Genomic DNA, 25,362 nt, shown 5'->3' with positions numbered 1-25,362 from the left:
TGGTGGATACTGGAAAGCTAATAGATTTCCAGTTTTTAACCAAACATTCTTATAAGTATAAATCAGGGAATGAAGAAGGGCATATCTGTGACAGAAATTATGAAGGACAACTAGTCGTACGGAGGCCTGTGCAGCTGTTGAAATTTATAATCGATCTGTAAACTAAAGGGGAGTGTGTTACACTAAGTTCTTTGGTTGTGCAGACTCAAATGCATATAACAGTGTAGTAGCCACTCAGCCTTATGGTGAGAAGCTTATCACAGAACTGGAATGTGTTGGTCATGCCCTCCTGGATCTGGTTCATGGTGCAATTACCGCAATGCCCAGTACTCAAACAGGTCATACAGCCATAAACATTATATCCCAGCAGCAGTTGTGGATATCATAAAACCTGTTTACAGAGACCTGGCAATCCTGAATTATTGAAGAAGTGTCTGCATTGTCAGACTCAAAATCCCAATGAGTCGTTCAATAATCTTATAGCGTCAGTGTCGTCGTAACTGCCGTCTGCGTCACGTCTGCTGTGCAGCGAGCTATGCTGATTTAAGTATTAACTCTATTTTTCTTACTTGTAACTTCTTCTTCCGTGTGTTTTTGCTTTTAGGAAGCTTTAATTGTCGAGTGCTACTAATAGTGTTCCATAGATTTTGTGTTTGTTTTGAATACAGTCAGAGAAAGTCCGTTTAGTCAGCCATAGTGCCAGTAGTGCTAGTGTTTGTTTTCAATACAGTCCAGAGACAGGTAGTGCTATTTTCATTGTTTTCTACAGGAAGTGTCTAGTAACCACAGTTTAGTCAACTATCAGCCGCCTTTAGTGAATTAGCAGTCTAGTTATAAGTTGATTAACTCTCTACAGTAAATTGATTTCTTAAGATGGATAGGATGTGAGACTGCTGTGTACGGACACAGGAGGAGCTGGCCACTGTTCGCAAACAGCTGAACGTGTTGATGGCCGCGGTTAGCCGTCTTCAGGCAGTGGTGAGTCTTGTGCGTTGCATGGTACACCCCAGGTGTTACATGCTTCACCCACTGACCCTGCTGTCGACACATCTTTGCGGATACCGGGCGCGGTTGTGCCACCCTCTTCCCAAGGGGAGTGGCGGGTTCAGCGGCGTTCGCGGCGCACGAGGTGGAGGGTCAGTGTGGAGGCTGGCCGTGTGGCATCGCCCGTTCTGCCTGTGAGTGGACATGTGGCCACTCCTTCAGCAAGGTCCGAGCAGGCACATGGGGGGAGGGGTTTATTAGTTATTGGGAGCTCCAACGTTAGGTGGGTGATGGAGCCGCTTAGGGAAATAGCGGAAAGGTCGGGGAAGAAGGTCAGTGTTCACTCTGTCTGCTTGCCGGGGGTCTCATCCGAGATGTGGAGGAGACCGCGCCGGCAGTGATAGAGAGCACTGGGTGCACCCGACTGCAAATTGTTGCTCATGTCGGCACCAATGACTCCTGCCGTCTGGGTTCAGAGGTCATCCTCAGTTCGTTCAGGCGGTTAGCGGAGTTGGTGAAGGCGGAAAGCCTCGCGGGGTGGAATCTGAGCTAGCTATTTGTAGTATCGTTCCCAGAACCGATAGTGATCCTCTGGTTGGGAGCCGAGTGGAAGGCTTAAACCAGGGACTCAGACGATTCTGCGGAGATCTGGGGTGCAAATTTCTCGACCTCCGCTATCGGGTGGAGAAATGTAGGGTCCCCCTGAATAGGTCACGCAGGCACTACATGCAGGAAGTGGCTACAAGGGTAGCGGAGAATATGTGGAGTGCACATGTGGGTTTTTTAGGTTAGAGAATTCCCTCCCTAGGCCCGACAAGACACCTCCTGAGATGCGGCAAGGTAGGAGTAGACAAAATGCAACAGGGAATAACAATATTAATGTGCTAATAGTAAACTGCAGGAGCGTCTATAGAAAGGTCCCAGAACTGCTCTCATTAATAAGCGGTCACAATGCCCACATAGTACTAGGGACAGAAAGTTGGCTGAAACCAGATGTAAACAGTAATGAAATTCTAAACTCAGATTGGAGTGTATACCGCAGAGACAGGCTGGACAGTGAAGGGGGAGGCATGTTTAAAGCAATAAGAAGTGCAATAGTATCGAAGGAAATTGACGGAGATCCGAAATGTGAAATAATTTGGGTGAAGGTCACGGTTAAAGCAGGCTCAGACATGGTAATGGGATGTCTCTATAGGCCCCCTGGCTCAGCAGCTGTTGTGGCTGAGCACCTGAAGGATAATTTGGAAAATATTTCGAGTAGATTTGCCCACCATGTTATAGTTCTGGGTGGAGATTTTAATTTGCCGGATATAGACTGGGAGACTCAAACTTTCATAACGGGTGGCGGGGACAAAGAATCCAGTGAAATTTTTTAAGAGCTTTATCTGAAAACTACCTTGAGCAGTTAAACAGAGAACCGACTCGTGGCGATAACATATTAGACCTTCTAGTGACAAACAGACCTGAACTATTTGAAACAGTTAACGCAGAACAGGGAATCAGTGATCATAAAGCGGTTACTGCATCGATGATTTCAGCCGTAAATAGAAATATTAAAAAAGGTACGAAGATTTTTCTGGTTAGCAAAAGTGACAAAAATCAGATTTCAGAGTACCTGACGGCTCAACACAAAAGATTTGTTTTAAGTACAGATAGTGTTGAGGATCAGTGGACAAAGTTCAAAACCATCGTACAATATGCGTCAGATGAGTATGTGCCAAGCAAGATCGTAAGAGATGGAAAAGAGCCAGCGTGGTACAACAACCGAGTTAGAAAACTGCTGCGGAAGCAAAGGGAACTTCACAGCAAACATAAACATAGCCAACACCTTGCAGACAAACAAAAATTACGCAAAGCGAAATGTAATGTGAGGAGGGCCATGCGAGAGGCGTTAAATGAATTCGAAAGTAAAGTTCTATGTACTGACTTGGCAGAAAATCCTAAGAAATTTTGCTTCTATGTCAAAGCGGTAGGTGAATCAGAACAAAATGTCCAGACACTCTGTGACCAAAAAGGTACTGAAATTGAGGATGATGGACTAAAGGCCGAAATACTAAATGTCTTTTTCCAAAGCTGTTTCACAGAGGAAGACTGCACTGTAGTTCCTTCTCTAGATTGTCGCACAGATGACAAAATGGTAGATATTGAAATAGATGACAGAGGGATAGAGAAACAATTAAAATCACTCAAAAGAGGAAAGGCCGCTGGACCTGATGGGATACCAGTTCAATATTACACAGAGTATGCGAAGGAACTTGCCCCCATTATTGCAGCAGTGTACCTTAGGTCTCTACAAGATCGTAGCGTTCCAAAGAATTGGAAAAGGGCACAGGTCATCCCCGTTTTCAAGAAGGGACGTCGAACATATGTGCAGAACTATAGACCTATATCTCTAACGTCGATCTGTTGTAGAATTTTAGAACATGTATTATGTTCGAGTATTATGACTTTTCTGTAAACTAGAAATCTACTCTGTAGGAATCAGCATGGGTTTCGAAAAAGACGATCGTGTGAAACCCAGCTCGCGCTATTCGTCCACGAGACTCAGAGGGCCTTAGACACGGGTTCCCAGGTAGATGCTGTGTTTCTTGACTTCCGCAAGGCGTTCGATACAGTTCCCCACAATCGTTTAATGAACAATTTAAGAGCATATGGACTGTCAGACCAATTATGTGATTGGATTGAAGAGTTGCTAGATAACAGAATGCAGCATGTCATTCTCAATGGAGAGAAGTCTTCCGAAGTAAGAGTAATTTCAGGTGTACTGCAGGGGAGTGTCGTAGGACTGTTGCTATTCACAATAGACATAAATGACATTGTGAATGAAATTGGAAGTTCACTGAGGCTTTTTGCGGATGATACTGTGGTATATCAAGAGGTTGCAACAATGGTAAATTGTACTGAAATGCAGGATGATCTGCAGCGAATTGATGCATGGTGCAGGGAATGGCAATTGAATCTCAATGTAGACAAGAGTAATGTGCTGCGAATACATAGAAAGAAAGATCCCATATCATTTAGCTACAATATAACAGGTCAGCAATTGGAAGCAGTTAATTCCATAAATTATCTGGGAGTACGCATTAGGAGTGATTTAAAATGGAATGATCATATAAAGTTGATCGTCGGTAAATCAGATGCCAGACTGAGATTCATTGGAAGAATCCTAAGGAAATGCAATCCGAAAACAAAGGAATTAGGTTACAGTACACTTGTTCGCCCACTGTTTGAATACTGCTCAGCAGTGTGGGATCCGTACCAGATAGGGTTGATAGAAGAGATAGAGAAGATCCAACAGAGAGCAGCATGCTTCGTTATAGGATCATTTAGTAATCATGAAAGCATTACGGAGATGTTAGATAAACTCCAGTGGAAGACTCTGTGGGAGAGACGCTCAGTAGCTCTGTACGGGCTTTTGTTGAAGTTTCGAGAACATACCTTCACCGAGGAGTCAAGCAGTATATTGCTCCCTCCTACGTATATCTCGCGAAGAGACGATGAGGATAAAATGAGAGAGATTAGAGCCCACACATAGGCATACCAACAATCCTTCTTTCCACGAACAATACAAGACTGGAATAGAAGGGAGAACTAATAGAGGTACTCAAGGTAGCCTACACCGTCAGGTGGCTTGAGGAGTATGGATGTAGATGTAGATGTAGACCAAAAAATGTTTTTCTTGTAATGAAGACACTAAAGTGGGGGTGAGTCATGCTGTTATTGCTTTTAATGATGGCAACATTGGTAGCGTGAAAGTGCTACAACATATGGGAATTAATTCTGGAGCAAACTGCATCAGAGAATTTGAATGGATGGACAAGGTTTGCAATGGTAAAGCACTGTATGCAGCACAGTTGGCCACTACGGAGTCCAGAAAGAAGAAAACAAGAAAAAACTTAAAAAAGGTCAAGAGGATGATATACAGTATGGTGCAGGGTGCTTCTGAGTGACTAAAAATAAAATGTTAAGCATATATTGGGTTACAGTCTATTAAAACTTTAAAAACTCTTCTTGAAAATTTAGATTTTCTCTTGCATTTTTCCCTAAATCTCAGAAACTACTTCGAGTAGCGAATTAAAATTTTCAGGGAGTAATAACATACGTATTCTGAGTCTTCTGAACTAAAAGAAGAACATAATATTATGCATAAATAAAATTATTTAGAATAACATACAAAAAAGTACACAAAATTTTAACTGTGTAATTAAAAAATTGCATTTCCAAAAGCAGTGGCTGAAATGCAATTATTGTAAGACTCAGAACATATAGTCTAATGTCCTGTAAAAGTTTCTTGTCAATGGCTACAGTTGTTCCTGAAATACGGGGAAGTTAAGTCACCAAATTTAACATTGTCAGGATAGGCCGTTCAAACTCCCCTTAATGCACATTTTCTCCTTCCTCCACTTGGTGAGCAACACATTTATAGTATTTACACAACAGCAGTAGCTATTTTCTTACAATTTCTTTTTGCAGGCATACCATGTCCCGGGCTTCAAGGGACGTGTGGGATTTATTACCTCAATGAGTGAACACTTCTGTGGCACGTGCAACCGTTTACAGATAACAGCTGATGGCAATTTGGAGGTGTGACTCTTTGGGTATTCAGAGATATCTCTCAGGTGAGTGATGAAACATAGAATAATCATGTCCAAGTGAAAATTCATGCGAGGAAACCATAAAATTACTAGAAGACTGACAGACTGATCAGTATTTTACCTTCAGGAGGTGAAATTCCAAAACTTCTTATAGACACATTCGTTCCTCTTGTCCTCACATTAGTTGTGGAGTCCGAGTGACCTTTCAGACCTTCAGAAACTTATCCCTCTTTCCTCTCTCATGAAGGAACTGATAGTTCCAAATGCTGAGTATAGAATAATACTTTCAAACTGTTTGCCATGCACATTAGGTATGTGGTTGGTATATGGAAGAGATAAACTGCAGTTAAATCCAGCAGGTATGAAATGAGTAATCTTTTCTTGAAGTTTTCAGCTTGCACCCTCCTCCCTCCCAGACATACAAACCAGATACCTCTAGCTAAATAATTTGTGAGTATATATAATTTGCCTCTGTCAACATCATGTTACACTAACCTATTTGTGAGATTAAATTAAAGGAAAGTAATCAGAACTGGAAATTATGTAAAGACATTTTTGGCTATGTCCCTGTGTTGTATTAAAGTTAACATAGTATTTCTGTCCATGTGATGGTAACTATGATTCGCCAGCCACCGTTGCCGAGCGGTTCTAGGTGCTTCAGTCCAGAACTGCGCGACTGCTACGGTCGCAGGTTTGAATCCTGCCTTGGCTCAGATGTTAAGTCCCATAGTGCCCAGAGCCATTTGAACTGTGATTCATGATTATCAGAGTCTATATGTTCCAAATAAAAATTGGAACTTCATGTGTATAAATGTACAAATTATTAGACAATGGGACCAACAACTGACACTTTTAAATTGATGACTAGACGAAGACTTGGCGATAAGTTTGTTTCAGGACATGGTAAGGGGGGTGAGGGGTGGGAAGAATCAGCTCTCTCTTTGTGAGCATACCAGAAATCCTTTATCAACCGAAGGTAAAATAAGATATAAAAATACAGGGTCAAACAATTAATTTAAGTATCTTAAAAACCAAATGACTAATAAAATTGGAAGCTAAGAAAAGTAAGTTCATAGTAAGTAGGGTGAAACACAGGGGGCTGCAACATATTGCCATTGTTGTTTGACTTGTCTATCAAAGAAAAAAGAAATGGATCAAAACAAAATAAAAGTGAGAATGGAAATGTATCAGAAGCAAATAGGAATAAGCAAGGAACATATTCTTTAATTAAAAAAAAAAAAAAAGACATGTGAGGCAGATGTTCCTACAATTTTATGTTCAAAGCACAGCAGCCTGTGAAAGCAAAATATTTATGACATTGAAAAAAGAAAATCAGTGAGTGAAAAGTGTGTGTAGGTGAACTGTGGTGAAAGACTGGATATTGGAACTTCTGTTATGCTGCCCAGTATTAGTTGACTTGGTAGTAAAGGAGCAAGTTTGCAAGGGCAGATAACTGTTTGGCTACGTAAAATAGAGTGGGAGTATGGAAAAGCTAGTCCAAGATAGGATGAAAAAGATAACAGCAACTTAAAAAATGAACCCCATGAACCCCATTCCCATCTAGTGAATGCAGTGGTTGACAATATCTTGTGACATTCACCTATAAGGCTCAAACAATAATTGCTAAATAAAAATACAAAATGTTGACAAGACTGTATCTAAGCTGTCACTCTCTTTTGAAACAAGGGTGTTTAAACCAACAAACACGCAGGAAAGCATGGACAACTCACACACTAGAGAAGGATGGGCAGTATCATTGAAGGAGTGAGCATGAACCGTGTGGAATATGTGTGGTACAAGTAAAAAAAAAAAAAAAAAAAAAAAAAAAAAAAAAAAAAAAAAAAAAAAAAAAAAAGTAATGATAGTAAAATTCCAATCCCGGGAGCGGAAAGACTTACCTTAGGGGGAAAAAGGACAGGTATACACTCGCACACACGCACATATCCATCCACACATGCAGACACAAGCAGATATATATATGTCTGCTTGTGTCTTTATGTGTGGATGGATATGTGCGTGTGTGCGAGTGTATACCTGTCCTTTTTTCCCCTTAAGGTAAGTCTTTCCACTCCCGGGATTGGAATGACTCCTTACCCTCTCCCTTAAAACCCACTTCCTTTCGTCTTCCCCTCTCCTTCCCTCTTTCCTGATGAGGCAACAGTTTGTTGCGAAAGCTTGAATTTTGTGTGTATGTTTGTGTGTCTATCGACCTGCCAGCGCTTTCGTTCGGTAAGTCACCTCATCTTTATTTTTATATATAGAAGTTTATTATTTTATTTACCGGTCTTGCAGTTTCCTTGATTTCTTGCAAAGTACAGTTCAATGAAAACCTACCATATTGCATAACAAGTAGATGAGTATAAACTTCAGAATAGCATCTTCGCCATTAAATGACCTATGTTTTCTTTACTAACAAGAGAAGGGACAGAAGCAATAAACACAAAATCAGAACTGCTTTTGCTTGATTACAGCAGGGACAATAATTTTTAACATCTACATTTACAACAGATCATATTTACAAAATGTTTTCGAAATTTGCTCTGTTTGCTCAAATGAATGTATTGCACTGCTCAATAATTCATTTACACTCAACCCCGACTGCTGCACATGCTGTGGGGTGTGTCATCTGGTTATGTCATATGTTCAGTGTTTCTCACCAATTTTTGGGGTATTTTGAAATGTACAAAAAGGAAAATGCAGAAAGTTATCACATTTTGCTGCACATTACCTGCGTCACAGAAAAATAATGTATACAAATCTTCTCAGATTTGCCACTGAATAACTTTGTCCAAGCCTCACAATATTTCACCAACACAACTGTTCGTCATCTTCAGGTAGTGGTGGGTCCTGTCATCACTGCTGCAAGATGTGGCTGGTGATATTCGCACAGCAGAATTGAAATTTGTCAGGCTAGAAGCAGGAGTACGAATGTGTGGACAGGCACTCCCAGTTGGATGTAAATGCCATTCATAGTAGCCTTCTGCTTATGTGTTGTGGGCAATGACTGCACTTCTGGACACTCGTGTGGTTAAGAGCTGAATTAACTCTCTGCAAGGTACTGCATCAGGTCATACATCGGAGGATCTGGTTTCTACTGTTTTAATTTCATGGCAGTCAGTGCTGGATTCTGGGCAGTGCTTAGTCAAAATTCCATATTCCTGTTGGTAAGATTGCCCACCGTATGGATACATGCCTCATTCTTAAAAACACAGTCCTAGAGTGATGATGCTGAGGATAAAATTTCAGTCCTCTTGGGAAACGTGTGGTGCCCTGTATTCAGGCAGTGCTCTACTACCATTAATTTACTGGGTGGCATTTTTGTCAGCGCTGTTGAACACAGTGTTCTTGCACAATGTGAGGTGTCTGCCCTATATAAGGTTTCCCATAATGGCATCAGATCTTATATATGATCTGTGTTTTCTAAGGTCAAGATTGTCTTTAACTGAACACAAACAATTCCTTAGTTTTGCTGGTAGACGAAAAATACACTTGATTCTGTTTCTCTTAGCGATTCTTTTAATTTTGAAAACATGCCACTGAAATATGGCAAGAAAGCCATTTGCAGTGCTTGTCTAAGTATCTTCATTTACATCCCTACACTGAACTTGCTTTGCTCAGAACACATTGCAAATCTGTTTACAAGAATAAACATTCTGCTGGAACACTGTTCTTAGGTGTTACAGTTCACCAGGCAGACTGTCGGTATCTGAAATCACGTGTGCTCTATGTGCCAGGGAGTGTAAGACACTACCACATTGTGCAGGGTGACGGCAACTTTTGGACCTCAAATATAACTCTGCGTGTATCAGTTTGCAGTAGAGACTAAGCCCCAGTGCTATGTCAGCTTTTCTTCTAACCGTGACATCCAGGAATGGTAAGCTGCTATCTTTTTGTACTTCCACAGTGAACTGAATATTCAGATGGAGCGAGTGCAAATGCTGCAGGGACATAGGTAGTGTCTGTATTATGTGGGCCACACCACAAATGTCTCTTCAGCATTCTGCCAGAAGGAGGAATGTTGGATATTTACTAAGGGAAATAGAGGATCTCCCATGGGAACACTGTCCACTTGATTAAAGTAGTTGGTGTTACATAAGAAATTGGATGAGGTATGCACATGTTTAAACAGCATCACAATTTCTTTCTCAAACTTGCTGCTAATAACCTCTAATGAGGGCTGCAGGGGCACTTTTGTAAGTAATGATATAACATTTGAGCTAACTAAAAGATCTGAAAGTTCTAGTTTAAGCATCTTCAGGTATTCTATGAAATCCTCTGAATTCTAAATATGATGGTCATAGTCATCCACATGATAAATTTCAAAGCTGTCACGTGGAAATTGCCAGTTGCATCTTGCAGCAGTGATGGTGGAAATCACCACCACCTGAAGATGCCAAAATGTTGTGTCACTGAAATATTGAGGGAGGGACTTGCATAATGTTATCTGGTGGGAAACCCAAAGTGTTTTTGCAACAGATCTATTAGGCAAGCCTGAAAAGTCACATATACTCCAAGCAGTAAGTACCTGTTATAAAATGGTCACATTAGTGAGCTTGGCAATTAATTAAGAGTTTATCAATAAATTTGGCTTCATTTTGCAAGAAATTGTGCTGTGTTCCAGTACTCCCTCTTCAACAAAACTAATGTCAGTTTCTGCTCCACCTCTTCAGCCCGAGATCCTATGTATACTCTTGAGCATTTGTGTAAGATACCTGTTTATTTATAAAAATGAAAGTAACTTCTATCATGACTTTCCCATTCTTGTCCAGTGGGTTTGTTATCCTGCTGTTGCCTACTGCAGACTACAAGATTACTGTTGAAGATTTCTGCAAAGTTTTTCTTCCGTTTTAGTGTACCAACATTTCACTGTGTGGTAATTGCCTGGTACTGTTTAACGGGTGTTTTAACTGTTGTTTCAGAGATGCAATACGAAGCAAATGCAGTGAGGATGACTTGCTTGCCATGATTGGGGCAGCAGTGAGAAGAAAGAAGAAACAACATGGAGGTAAGATACATTACAGCAAATGTAACTCTGTAGATAGAAAGAAAATTTCTGCTTAACAAGTCATAGCAAACATAAGAGCAAAATAGAATGAAAAGCAACAGTGATAGAACCTCTGTTTTTTGTGTAAACTTGGATTTAATTTTTTATTTAGTATTCATTCTGATTAATGCCCATTGGTCAACAGTATATTTCAGCCCTAGAATTTGGTTCTGCAAGGTCCACCAGATAACCATATATGGCTGTTGTAACTCCTTTATTGGACTTCAGAAGTTTTCCAGCAACAAATCTTTTTTTTTTTTTTTCTTTCTTTCTTTCTTTTTTTTTCTTTTTTTAAAAAAAAGCTAAAATGCAGAAAACATCATAAAGCAAACACTCACAGAAAAGCATCAGTGTCCTTGAAGCAATGGAAACTCCAGTAGGAATATCAACAATGTTGGAAAAGACAGATTACTACTTACTGATGAAGGCTGTGGCTGAAAGCTTTATGTAAGTGTCTTTTAATTCTTCCCATCTGCAGCCTAAGGTATCTTCTTTATGGTAAGTAACAGTCTGTCTTTTCCTTCATTATTCATTAGTGTTCTTTTTTTTTATTGCTGTTTAGCAAGCATCGTGTGGTATATAAGGGATGTGAATAGCGTCAGATGTTGAATCATCACTCTGGAGGATATGAAGGTGCTGCATATTGGTGTGAGACAGCATTATCTGATGAGAGTTTGAAAGAAACCTCATTGTGGATGTCCATTTGGTCCCCTGGTTAAACCTTGCAACATCTGTATTTTTGGAGTATTTGGATCTGACAGTGGCCTGATGTTGGAAAGTAAGGGCTTACTCATCATCAATGTTCCAGTTGACTACATCAGACCACTACAAGAGAGCATCACTGTGTAGTGTACTGAGTACATTGTAACCTGTTCACGTCTGTGACTGCCATCTGAGAACAAGTACAGTAAACTCTCGTGCAGCTACACTTTTGGCTAGCTAGATTGACACTTGACAAGTTTCAATTTGCGTGCACCTGGAGCCAAGCATTTGCTGGTGTTTTTTGGCAATCTACTGCTAATCAGTGCACTGGTGCGTGTCAAAAGTCCAAGTATCGTCAATTCGTGCGTGTGTTGGTTGAAGCTCTAGTGTGTTTCTTATTCGTATTGCATGGTTTCATGCCACTGCCATCTATTGGAACTCCTTGGAAGTACAGTACATACAGTATTGTTCTATGGAGCACAACGTAGGCCTGTCGAAACTGACAATTAGAGTGCGCCACCTAACACTTTCCACTTGTTGTCGGTACATCAAAGCTGAGTGTTTAACAGTGAACGTACAACACCCTGTTGTGTTGCCACGTGGGCTTGGGTAGAACAGAGGAAATGGCATAGATGTATCGAATGCTTTCATTTGATGGCTGCCACAGCCTGGTTTCAAAAATCAAAAGTTTGTCTAGTGCATCTCGAGTGTTGTCAAGTTGTGCATTTGTGTGTTTCTGATTTGAGGTTTTGTGCTCCCACTATGTGCCTTAAAGTGTCCAGAGATAAAAGGGGCCAAAAACCATAAAGGACTCAGTCGAGTGTCTGTAAAAAGAACACTGAACGTGACTACGGGCACGTAACATAAAATGAATGTGATCTTGTTGGAAAAAGATCATCACACTTTGCAGAGAATTGATGCTGGTGAGCCACCCACAAAAGTTGCTGCAGAGTAGGAGTACAATTACTGATCGGAAGACAAATCGATCAGGAATTGAAAAATTTTTGTTCCATCCAAGCATTGGGCAGCGCAGTGAAATCTTGAAAAACAATGAGAAAAGGTGCACATCCTCAGTTAGAAGAGGCATTATTTTTGTGGCACGAATAAATAAGAGCCAAAGGTGTGTCAGTTTCAGGTCCTCTAATTTGTCAAAATGAGCTAATGAGCTGATAGAAGGAAAGAAGCAAGAATTCCTCGGAAGTAATGGCTGGCAGGATCATTTCAAGAAGCAGCATGGCATCCATGATATTGCCATCAGTGCCAAATCATTATCTGGGGATGAAGCTGCTATGCTGATTTTAAGAAGAAACTGCACACAATCATTGACAAAGGAGGTTATACTGACAATCAACTTTACAAATGTGATGAAACTGGGTTGAATTACAAAATGCTGCCAACGAAAACCCTTGCCTCTAAAGAAGAAGAAATGGCTTCCAGATACAAAAAAATCAAAGAAAGATTTACTGTCCTCGCTTGCAGTAATGCCACTGGCAATCATAAACTGTGTCTTACTTTAATTGGCAAATCCAAAACACCAAGAGCATTTAGACACCAACCAACCAGCTTTCCCACTGAGGTACACGAATCAGTCTTAAGGCATGTATGAACAGTGCCGTGCCATCTTCAGAGAGTGGTTCCAGGCAGAGTTTGTTTCAGCTGTAGTAAATTACATGGAAGGAAAAGGACTTCCTTGAAAAGCGCTACTTCTTGTGGACAATGCTCCTTCTCACCCAGGTGATCTGCAAGATGGGGACATCAAAGTTGTATTTCTTCCACAAAATGTCACATCTCTATGTCAACCGATGGACCAAGGTATTCTTGAGGTGATGGAAAAACATTACAGACACAAGATGCTGGAATACTTAATAGGTGTGATTGATGCTGCAGATGATTTTGTGGAAGCTCTTAAAAAAATTGATGTTTTAAGTGTCATTCATTGATTGCTGAAGCTTGGAATCTAATTCCTCCAGTTCCTCTTGTTAGGTCTTGGAAAAAACTCTTAGATCGTAAGGCAACCTAAGTGGTGGGAAGGAGGAGACAACACCGAAACTCAAGCTGACATAATTTTGGTGAATTTACTGGAGAAGCTGGTTGTAAAGACACACACTTCGAAGACATTGAAGAGTGGATGGAAAATGGCATTTTTTCATGTGACTGAGGATGAAATCGTCCAAATTGTAACCGATCATAAAGCGTTAGAAGACTATGTTTCTGATGATGAATCAAAGAAAAATATTCCTCACACATTCTGTTACGAAGTGATCCAAACTGCCCTGGAGTACATCAGCCAACAGGAGGAGACGATTTATCCTGAAATAGTTTGATTTCAACGTTGGAGATGTATTGTTGCAGCAATAGTTTCTCAAGCAAAAAGAAAAAAAGACATTCGTGACTTCGTTACCAAAAAATAAACTCTAATGAAGCATCCTAGAACTTCTATGTCCATAACTTAAAAAGTTTTTTTTTTTTTTTACTTTTCTTGAAAGTTCCTCTGGACAGACTTTTCGTTCCTTTGAGTAATCTCTAGATTTGTTTCATAATTTTGTTCAGTAGTTTATTTTTTATTCAAAAGAGTAGGTAATAAAATTAAAACTCCTGTTTTTTCCTGCTGCCAAATAAGGGAGATTTTTTCTGTAAGAATGCAAAATAAACGAGCTTTGTTATACAGCATTTAAAAACTTTGAGTTTTCAATCATAGTTTGGTGCCTTTTTAACATGTCAACACAATTTTTTCAGTAAAAAAGTGTAGGGTTATTTGCAACCATATCAGTAATGTTTTACATACCCTACGCACGTTTTACGATCGTATTTCGCAATATTGACGCAATTTGGAGTGTTCACATGTGAAAACAGGGGGACTTTGATTTATCTGGAATTTTCGTTATCGGAACTGACCACCATCCTGATCATTTCGGATAAACAGGAGTTCACTGTAATAGTCTCCTTGCAACATGCTGTGTCATACAGCTAGGAGCAGCCAGACTATGGAATTGCCGTCCTGCGCATAGGCTGCCATTAACACCCAAGCAAATGACTGCATGTGAAGTGGTGCCATGATCAAGAAGTATGGACTGCTAATGAATGGCGTCACATTATGTTCACTGATGAGTCCCAGTCCTGCACTGCTCCAAATGACTATCGTGGAGAAGTTTGACAGTGACCCGGGGAGATGGGGAGAGGTCCCATTCTTCCACATTTTGGGGGGGGTGGGTCACAAAGGAGTCCCATGGTGTGGGGAGCCATTGGGTATGACTTCAGGTCACGGCTTGTAATGGCCGTGGGAACTCTGATGGTACAGCAGTGTGTAATAGTATTGTGGTGCTATTTTTCAACAGGCCGGTGCTTGTCCACATGTAGTGTGTGTCTCTTTAAATTGTCTGTGTGATGTTGATATACTCCTGTGGCCAGCAAAATCCCCATATCTGTCCCCGATATAACATTATGGGACCAACATGGACGTCAACTCCATCCCACTGCCTGTATCCATGATTGCAATGTCCAGTTACAACAGTTGTGGATCACCTTTCTCAGGAGGGTATACAGCAGCTATACGACATCCTCCCGCACTGTCCAGTCCAGACAGGGTGCATTGCTGTATTGATAAGTGGGCTCAAACTGATAAGTTCTGTGTAAATTTGACTCTGTTTTGTTATCACTGAAATAACATCACATACCCTCTAAATTAGCTATGTTTCAATTTGTTTTCTCCCCACCTTCTGAGTGTCTCACTTTTTTTCAAGCAGTGTAATTTAAGACAGACATAAGAATATGAAAATGGGATGGCATATCACATTGCTATTCAACTATGCCCCTAAGAAAATTGTAAGACAATGGAGAAGAGCAGGTGCACTATTACACTGACTAGAACGTAAACTTAAAGATAGAATTATATTGTGTAACCTATACCGATGACATAATACTAATTGACAAAAACATCACTGATATGCTAAAGCAATTTGAAATATTAAGGGAGCAAGCTAGGAAAATTGGACTACTAATTTCACCTGGAGAAAAAATTCTTGGCTGATACCAAAATGGCACTGGGTGAACTTATATAGGCAATGACATAGTATTCGGTGTTAAATAGTTTAAATAATTTGGTGAAAAAGACCACTGAACATCATAATGAAAAGAAGGCCATAGAATCCAGACTTCAGAAAGTACAAACTGTCTCTCAGTTAACTAAAAGTATTTTTCCTGGAACTCTAAAATCTAACATTGTACAACAGTGATCAAATTAGAATTTCTTTATGCATGAGAGAGACTCTTTGTCCAACACAAGACATGAAAACAGCAAACTGAATTAGAAGAATGTAAAATTGTAGTAAAAATCTTAGGTCCAAGAATAAAGGATGGGATACATCACACAGAACCCAGTGTGAAATCTCCAGGCAAATTCCTAAAAGCTCTTGTTACAATGTGTCTCCAAGGAATCCAACTTGTGGGACATACAGAAAGAATGTATCCAAACAGGCAGCTCATTGGATTCCCACATACTTGAAAAATAAGATCCTACTGATGAAAACAAACAGGAAGAGACCTTAAGAAATTGGAATCACCACATTTACAGTATTCTGATGTAGTGATGAGTCACACAGAGTGCAGTTTCACAGTAGCTTGATCGATGCTTGTACTTGTGTATGTAGTATATGCAAGTGTGTACAGCGTCTATTCTGGTGTACTCACAATATGCTAATTTAGTGGCCGAGCAGTAAACCGGATCCCTACTCGGTTCCAGTGTGCTGTGCTAATTATTCTTCTTCACTTGACATTTATGCTTGGAGCTGCAAGAGAGGTCATTTTCCAGATAGTGCCACAAAAACAACAAATTCTCAGATATCAGTTTAACTTACACGCTTCAACATCATAGACAACATTTCACATTAATATGTTGCAGAGCAGTAGATTAGTGTTAAAATTGCCAGAGTAAACATTGTTCTCCATGTGACAGATTGTCAAAAGATGTCCAAAATCGATAAATTTTATATCTCTGCACAGAGAAGCAGCTGGTTGCTCATTGTCATCTGTGGTGCTAATCAATGGGTCGAGCTCGTTGCTGGCACAGCGCCACCTCAGAGTAAGTGGCCCCTCATCCCAGCAGGTGTCGATGTTTAAACACCCGTATAGCTCCCAAGACTTACTGCGTCTGTGGATAACTCCATCTCTGCACAGAACTTCCCACATTTCCCACACAGTGGGCCCTCGTGTCTCTTACACACAATAAATCTTCAAACTTATTTCATTGGCTAAGTTAAATTTCGAGTGTGATGTGCTATTTCGTAAAAAATAGCAAACGGTAGACATGGATGTTATTGTGACTCTTTCCTAAGGCAACATTTGTGTATTACACTTGGAGAAGTGCACTGCAACATAAAACAGTAGACCGTAAGTTCAAACAATGGAAACTCCAGGTTGGAATATCAGCAGTGTAGGAAAAGATAGAGTGCTAATTACCATAAAGATGGCACGTTAAAATGCAGACAGGCACAGTTAAGACACTTACACATAAGCTTTTGGCCACAACCTTCATCAGAAAAAGAAATAGAAATACACACCATTCATTCACACAAGCAAGCACACCTCACACACACATGACCGCCAACTCCGACAGCTCAGACCAGAATGCTAGTCTGTAAGTTTGCTACACAATAAAATAATTATTCTGAGCTACAAGAAAAATGGAGTCAAAGAACTAAACAGCTTGAAGAAAAAAAAGGGAAGCTCCCTGAAGCAACGTAGTTTCACGAGTGTGCATACCAGTGGTAAATTATGAGAGTCGCAACTCTCTGAAATGGATACAAAGGCCACCAGATTGCATTAGCTTTGTTTGTGTCTCGGATTGTTACCAAGAATGGTAGGAGCTATAAGAGATGTGAAGAGTGTAAGATGTTGAGTGATCCCTGTGAAGGACACAGATGCCCTGTACTTCTGTGAGTCAGCATTATCAGCACGCAACAAAATTTGAAGGGGCCTAATTGGGTGTCTCCATTTGCCAGGCTGATTGAATTATGCAATATGCAGATTTGTGAGTCATTCAGATGTGGTAGTGGCCCCATGTTGGACTGCTTGGGAACGTAAGGGTGGTGTGCTTGTCAGCAAGCTTCCGGTTTACCGTGTCTGACGAGCCCATGGGAGAATTGCTGTAATGTACGCCGAGCACATAGTAACCCTTTCACACCTGCACCTGTCATGTGACCAGCAGTGAGACATTCTGCAAGACCCGCGATGACAGTTGTCAGTGAGTATGACAACGACATAGGGAGAGGGCGTGTGGGGCAGCATCGGATATGACTTCAGGTCACTCTGACAGCACAGCAGTATGTCATGGACATCCTACATCCTCATTTGCTACCTCCATGTCCAACGGAGTTACAAGAGACAGACCAGTGAAAACATATCCAGTTGTTGACTCACAAAACGGTTTTGAGCTGTGACGCATGTAGTCTTAAGTGAATCATTCATACAAAAAGAAAAGAAGAAGAAGCTAAAGTCAGAATGTGAAAAAATTGGAGAATGGAATAGATATTTGAAGACTTCACACTTGAAACTCCCAGTTTTCCTATTGTGAAAGTGCCTTTGTGACCATATGCATTTCACTGACAATAAACTTTTTTTTTCCCCCTGGGTCTTGGCTCCATATTTTTTCATCCAGTTGAGTCAGAATACTTGCATTGTATTTGTGAGGTATTGTTTCAGTCTTGCAAGCTAATCTAAAATAGAAATCCCTTTTGCATCCTAGAAAACAATGACCACTCTTTCTCTCCGATTAAGTCACCTTGGCTATTTTTGTGCAACTGCTGTTTCATTTCATCCACGGGAACAGATTGGTGCATAGAATCAGTTGTGTGTCAGATTGTCCCAAATTGTTTTTCACATTAGGTTGTAGTCAGGCTTCAACAGACATGCCACTCACTTTCTGGTATGGCCACGGCATCAAATGTTTTGCACATCTTTTTAATTACTGATCTTGCAATATCACACTGTGTTCTTTCTCAGCATTTTCATATTTGATTGTAATTCTAGGAAGTTGTTCATGAGTCATCTTACAGAGACATATGCTACATATGAATTCAGCCACCCATTCCTTAACTGTTGACTATGAAGGAACTCCCCCCATGAACCATGGACCTTGCCATTGGTGGGGAGGCTTGCGTGCCTCAGCGAGACAGATGGCCGTACCGTAGGTGCAACCACAACGGAGGGGTATCTGTTGAGAGGCCAGACAAACATGTGGTTCCTGAAGAGGGGCAGCAGCCTTTTCAGTAGTTGCAGGGGCAACAGTCTGGATGATTGACTGATCTGGCCTTGTAACATTAACCAAAACGGCCTTGCTGTGCTGGTACTGCGAAAGGCTGAAAGCAAGGGGAAACTACAGCCGTAATTTTTCCCGAGTACATGCAGCTCTACAACTTGACTAGAAGAAGAGATCGGTTGGTAGGACATGTTTTGAGGCATCAAGGGATCACAAATTTAGCATTGGAGGGCAGCGTGGAGGGTAAAAATCGTAGAGGGAGACCAAGAGATGAATACACTAAGCAGATTCAGAAGGATGTAGGTTGCAGTAGGTACTGGGAGATGAAGAAGCTTGCACAGGATAGAGTAGCATGGAGAGCTGCATCAAACCAGTCTCAGGACTGAAGACCACAACAACAACAACATGAAGGAACTGACTCCTAATAAGTAAGACGATGCCTGTAGAAAAGTACAACAAAACAGTAATCTCAAAAAAGGACAGGATAGCCAGTACATTCTGTAGGACATATTAAAAGTGATTGGTAAAAGAGACTTGGTGTGTTAAATGCAGCTTTTGGTTACATGATAATTGAATTGGATAGATAAACAATCTACTTGCTAAGTGGCGGCAGAACACACACATAAAAGAAGATTATAATTAGGCAAGGTTTCAGAGCCAGTAGCTCATTCTTCAGGCAGAAGGGTTGAAGTGGAAGGAAGAGGGGTGAAGGATAGGTCTAGGAAAAATTGTAGATTTTGAGAAAGTTACCCAGAACTGCAGATCAGGGGAGACTTTCCAGATGGGATGAGAAGGAAAGACTGATTCCACATCTACATACATACTCCACTAGCCACCATATGGTGCATGGCAGAAGGTACCCTGTCTCACTACAATAGTCTGAATAAAATTACTTGATAGTTGACATCAATCACTTGCCGCAACAATGTTGCCACATTGGCTACCAGCTACCGTTTGGTTACAGGTGACAACAAACAAGCGGCTCACTTCACAAATTATGTTAAACGTTTAACACAGAGCAATTTTTCTAGTGGCTGGTGCAAGGTATGTCAGAAATGTTGGATACTCTGTCGACTATTGATTTAAAGTGACCAGTGACTGAACTGGGGAAGACGACCCGTTTTGTATCCCTGACTGTAAACTTGTGTCCTAACCCAGCTGAGAAAATTGTGGTCAACAGTCTGCAGCAGTACTAATATCATGATCGCTTTGTTCATGGCGATTAAAGCTAACGCTTAAGGGTAAACTCAAGACAACAAAAACTCAATTTCAGGGCTGAAAGCAAATTAAAATTTCTCCGTTTCATTTGTTACCTGTAACTATCCTTACTCTAGCTGCACATGCTGCCATGTTAGAAACCAGTGAACAGTCCATGTGGGCACTTGTTCGTGGATTATAGATGACTGAGGCAGATTCCAAATGAAGAAATAGTGACAGGAAGAAAAATAAGACCAAATAGAACAGTCAAAACAATGATGAAAAATGATGCAGCAAAGTATTAAAAATAAAAAAATACATTTAAACCAATTAATTGAATGAAAATAATAATCACACTCTTTTGGTTAGATTTAGAAATAAAAATTTTGCTACATTGATGAGATTCAAACCTACGACATGCTACACATTAGATTAATCTGCCAACCATTGTGCTATGCCACAGCACTGCATGAAGTATTTATATATGTGAATGTAGTGACCCAGTTGCAACTATGAACTGCAACCTTAAAAATTTCAGTTTCACACAATGTAGTGAAAAGCTTATCTAATGTAAGATGATCTCTGTGAATATGATAACTATATGTATGATACTGAATTACACCTTGTGCTGAGTTATTCGGTAGTGTTTGGTTAGTGCTATGAATGAAATGTGTGTCTTTCATTAGCATTGTTAATGTGTGTTGTTTTTGGTGTAGCTATCGCGTGTCATGAAATACATAATAAAAGTGTCGGGCTCGTAATTCGGGATACAAATACATCAAGAAAGAATGCTGAACCAGGAATTGGAAGTGACTGGCCAATTTTGGTGGAGTTTGGCAACAGCAGACAGTTCAAGTGTGACGCTGACTACTCTTATTGGCGTTTGAAGTGCCAACTATCAAGTAATTTTATTTCAACTGTAGTCAGTTCCTTTTCCGTTCCATCTGCCAATCGATTGAGGAAAAAGTGAATGTCTATATGCCTCTCTATGAGTCCTAATTTGTCGTCTCTTATCTTCGTGGTCCTTACGCATAATGTATGTTGGTGCAATCAGAATTGTTCTGCAGTCAGCACAGTGTTCCTCAAAATCCCTCCAGGGATTCCCATTTGAGTTCCAGAAACATCTCCATAATACTTGTATGTTGTTGTTTCGACCTACTGTTAACAAATCTAGTATCCTGCCTCTGAATTACCCCAATGTCTGCTTTAATTCGACCCCTTGTGGATCCCAGACACTAGCATCCTATATCTGATGTCCATCACAGCTGAGCCACACTGTAGTAAAATCCACCCAACAAACGAAAGATGATTAATCGCCCTCCCTACCATGACCCTCACAAGTTTGTTCCATTTCATATCACATTGCAACGTTATGTCCAGATATTGAAACAATGTGACTTCATTCATGACACTACTAATGCTGGATTCTGGCATTATGGATTAGTTTTTCCAACTCATCTGCAGTAACTTATATTTTTCTACATTTAGGGTTAGCTGTCATTTATCACACCAACTGGGAACTTTGCCCAAGTCATCTTTTATCCTCCTAAATCACTCAACGATGACACCTTCCATACACCACAACATCATCAGCAAACAACCACAGATTACTGTCCACTTTGTCCATCAGATCAGTTATGCACATAGAAAATATGAGTAATAGCGCTCCTATCACACATCCCTGGAATGATCCTAATGATACCCTAGTCACTGATGGACACTCACCGTCGGGATAATGTAGTGGGTTCTATTACTTCAGAAGTCTTTGAGCCACTCACATGTCTGGGAACCTATTCCATGTGCTTGTACCTTTGTTAAAAGTCTGCAGTGAGGCACTATGTCAAATGCTTCTCGGAAATCAAGAAATATGGAATCTGGGTTTGTGAATTTTGTGATGGCAAAGTTAGAGGAGCAATGCATCTGCATTAAATTTTGCGTGAAACTCAAGAAAACCTTTACACAGACACACCAAATGATGCAGGGAGCCTATAGCGATGAGTGCTTAAGCCATACTTGGTGTTATGTATTATTCACACGTTTTAAAATGGCTTTACAAAAGTCAAAAATAATCCTTGTTCAGGACGCTCTTAGATGTCCCCTGATGACGCTTGTGTCAGGAACGTCAAAGAAATTGTGTGTGGCAGTCGAAGATACACTGTCTGAGAGATTGTAGAAGAATGTAACATTTCAATTGGATCATGTTATGAAATGACACAGCATCTTGGAATGCATTGTGTTGCCGCCAAGTTCATTCCACGGCTCATGAGTCAAGACCAAAAAAACTTTTGGATCTCACAAATGAGAATGAGATGTTCCTTGCGAGAATAGTATGACCCCTGCAGACTTCTTTTTATTTCCAAAGTTGAAAAGGATGAAGTTTTGCTATGGTAGATGAGATAAAAGAAAATTCGCAGACGGCACTTTATGCGACCCAGCAAGATGTGTGTCAAGACTGCTCCTGGAAGTGGAAATGATATTGGGAGCAGTGTATCAATTGTGGAGGAGAGTATTTCGAAGGAGACAATCCATAGTAATTAAAAGATAAGCATAGAAAATTTTATGGACAAAGTTTTGGAATTTTTTGAACAGACGTCGTATGACAAAAGGGCATGCTGAGTTGCCCATGAGCGATGCTTTGTACTGATTTGTGGACATAAACTTATTGGTTTCTATGAAACTGATTAGATTCAAACCCAGAATATGTTCAAGAATTCTGCAGCAAACTGATGTTACGGGTATTGGTCTGTAATTTCGCGGGTCTGTTCTTTCGCCCTTCGTATATACAGGAGACGCCTCTGTATTTTTTTCCCCAGTTGCTGGGTCTTTCTGCTGGGTGAGAGATTCACAATAAATACAAGCTAAGTAAGGGTCCAGTGCCATATAGCACTCTTTGTAAAACCAAATTGAGATTCCATCTGCAACTGGCGACTTATTTGTTTTTAATTATTTCAGGCGTCGGGGATGCTTACGAGGGTGGTTTGAAAAGTTCTTGAAACAGAATAGAAAAAATGTACTTATGTCACTGAAACTTTTTTGTTTTTCAAGGTACCCTGCTTGTAGATTAATTCACTTGGTCCAACAGTGTTCCAATACCTCGATCCCATCTCGACAATGATTTTCCTCCAGGCCTATAAAATAGTTGTCAACTCAGGCTATCAATTCTTCATTTAAGTGAATCTTCATCCACAAAGAAAAATTTTAAGTTTAGGGAAGAGGCACGTGTGGCAACAATTCATACCTTAGTTTGTGTAATTTTACCATGGCGATGGTACATGCATGCGAGCGTGCATTTGCTTGATGCTAGACGACTTTCTTCCTTATTAAACCTGGCCTTTTTCGCATATCATTTGTTGCAATTTGTCCAGAAGGTTAGCATAGTATTCTCCAGTAATTGTTTGCCCAGTGGGGAGATAATGTACAAACAGAATCCCCTTCTCATCCCAGAACACTGATGCCATGCTCTTCCCCGCTGAAGGAATTTGGTGGCGCATCCCAGAACACTGACGCCATGTCCTTCCCCGCTGAAGGAGTTTGGCGGCGGAGATTCAGCATGTTTCCACTGCCTTGATTGTTGCTTTGTCTCTGGGGTATAGTAGTAAACCAAAGTTTCCTCGTGGTCACAAACCAGCACAAAAGATCTTGTTTGTTTCTCCTAAAACAGGCCAAACATTGTTGTGATATGTCCATTCTCATGCGTTTTTGACACAGCGTCAAGAGTCGCGGCACCCATCTTGTGAATACCTTTCAGATGACATCTGGCAAGCGTGAGCAATTTCATGCACTCTAAATTGGTGATCCTCCTTGATCATTATGCGGACTTTTGCAATGATTTCTAGAGTAGTGACACGTTTTTGCTGACCTATTCATGGATGATCATCATCTAAGCTCTCCTGACCAAATTGAAATTCATTTATCCACTTGGCAACAGTTGAAGACAAAGGAGCAGAGTCCCCTGGTGTTTTCTGGAAATCGGCATGAATGTCCTTCACTTTCATACCTTTCTTTATGAAGTATTTAATCACTGCTTGAATCTCGACCCAACCCCCCGTCCCGTACCGTCGCGTCTTTGCAGATCACTGCACAGGAACAACAACAGAGCCGTGTCACTGCCACAGCTCTCTTCCAAGAGCACTGACATGGGACGGGTTTACAGGCAACAGTCCAACGAATATCATGTGAACAACTTGTGCTAGTGCTGGCCTCTTGTGGTGATTGTTGTTAGGTGTCTTTGTGCTATTGTCAAATGACGGTATGTTTATATGATTCTCTTGCATGAATGATTTCTTAAATGCAAAATTTAAAACATTTATCTCCTACTGCCACACCAGACTGGTCAAGTGACTTGATGGAATTCTTTGACTCACTTAGTGATTTTACATAGGACAATAAATTCCCCTGCTTCTCAGCCAGATCTTTTGCTGAGGTATGACAGTGGTAGTAACCTTTCCTTGTTGCCATTTGGCATTCTCTTTTGAACCAAGAGTGCAGTAGCTTTTCCTTCCTCAGTATTTTCCAAATTTCATTGTTAAACCGCAGTGGCTCTTTTGCATCCTTAATTCGTTTACTAGGTACAGACTTGTTGAGAGTGCAATTCACGATCTGTTTAAGCTTTGACCATAATCTCTCTACGTCCATCTTAATGGAACTAAGTGATGTCAGTTCTGTCTAAGTAAGATGCTAACATCTGCTTATCTGCTCTTTCTGGCATGAACATTTTCCTAGCCTTCTTGACTGATTTATTAATTTTTGTAACCTTAGTTGTTATTATGTTATCATGATTATTAATCCCCATCTCTATGCTGAAGTCATTGATGATATCTGGCCTGTTTGTAACTACAAGGTCTAAGATATTTCCATTGCATGTGGCATGGCAAACTAGGTGCTCAAGACAATTTTCGAAAACCACATTCAAAAGTGCTTCACAAGATTGACTGCACCCCCTGCAATGAAGCCATAGGCTACCATCTATACTCAGTAGGCTAAATTCACCTCCAACTAGTATTGCATGATCTAGGTATTTATGTGCTACTGTCTGTAGACTTTCTGTGAATGGCTCCAAAACTGTCATAGCAGAACTGGGTGGCTGATTATCCATTAATTAACGTGATTTCACCTAGACTTGTTATACGCAACCAGATAACTTCACTGTCACAATCAGCTTTGACCTCAATAGAGACAATGGACACTCCCTCTCCTACAGTGTCTAACCTGCCTTTCTGATATATATTCCATTAATCACTAAATATGTCAGAGCTTTCTGCTCTCGGTTTCAGCCATCTCTCAGTCTCTGAGAATAATTTGAGTGTGATACTTTCCTGGATGGCAGTAAATTCGGAAACTGTGTTACAAGTACATTGACAACTGATAAAATTTTGACAATCTACACTGGAGTGAATTCAAAAGATAAACCTCAACCAACATTGAATGTATCTTGGTGATAAAGAGCCCAAATAAATAAATTGATGATTTTATTCCATTTCATCTGATTGAATGAAACACACACAGCATAACTACTCAGAAAACAACTATAGTGCTGATTACATTTACTATCATACATGTAGCACTCTGAGAACATTTCACCTTGTCAT

General features: G+C 40.5%; 1 pseudogene; it reads left to right on the top strand.

Annotated features, from left to right (window-relative positions):
• Positions 1–25,362, top strand: part of LOC124592029 — a 55,811-nt pseudogene that overhangs the window by 23,136 nt on the left and 7,313 nt on the right.

The sequence above is a fragment of the Schistocerca americana genome, unplaced genomic scaffold (assembly GCF_021461395.2).
Source record: "Schistocerca americana isolate TAMUIC-IGC-003095 unplaced genomic scaffold, iqSchAmer2.1 HiC_scaffold_89, whole genome shotgun sequence".
Lineage (NCBI taxonomy): Eukaryota > Metazoa > Arthropoda > Insecta > Orthoptera > Acrididae > Schistocerca > Schistocerca americana.
Note: the sequence above shows the minus strand (reverse complement) of the source record. Positions and strands in the feature narration are given on the sequence as shown.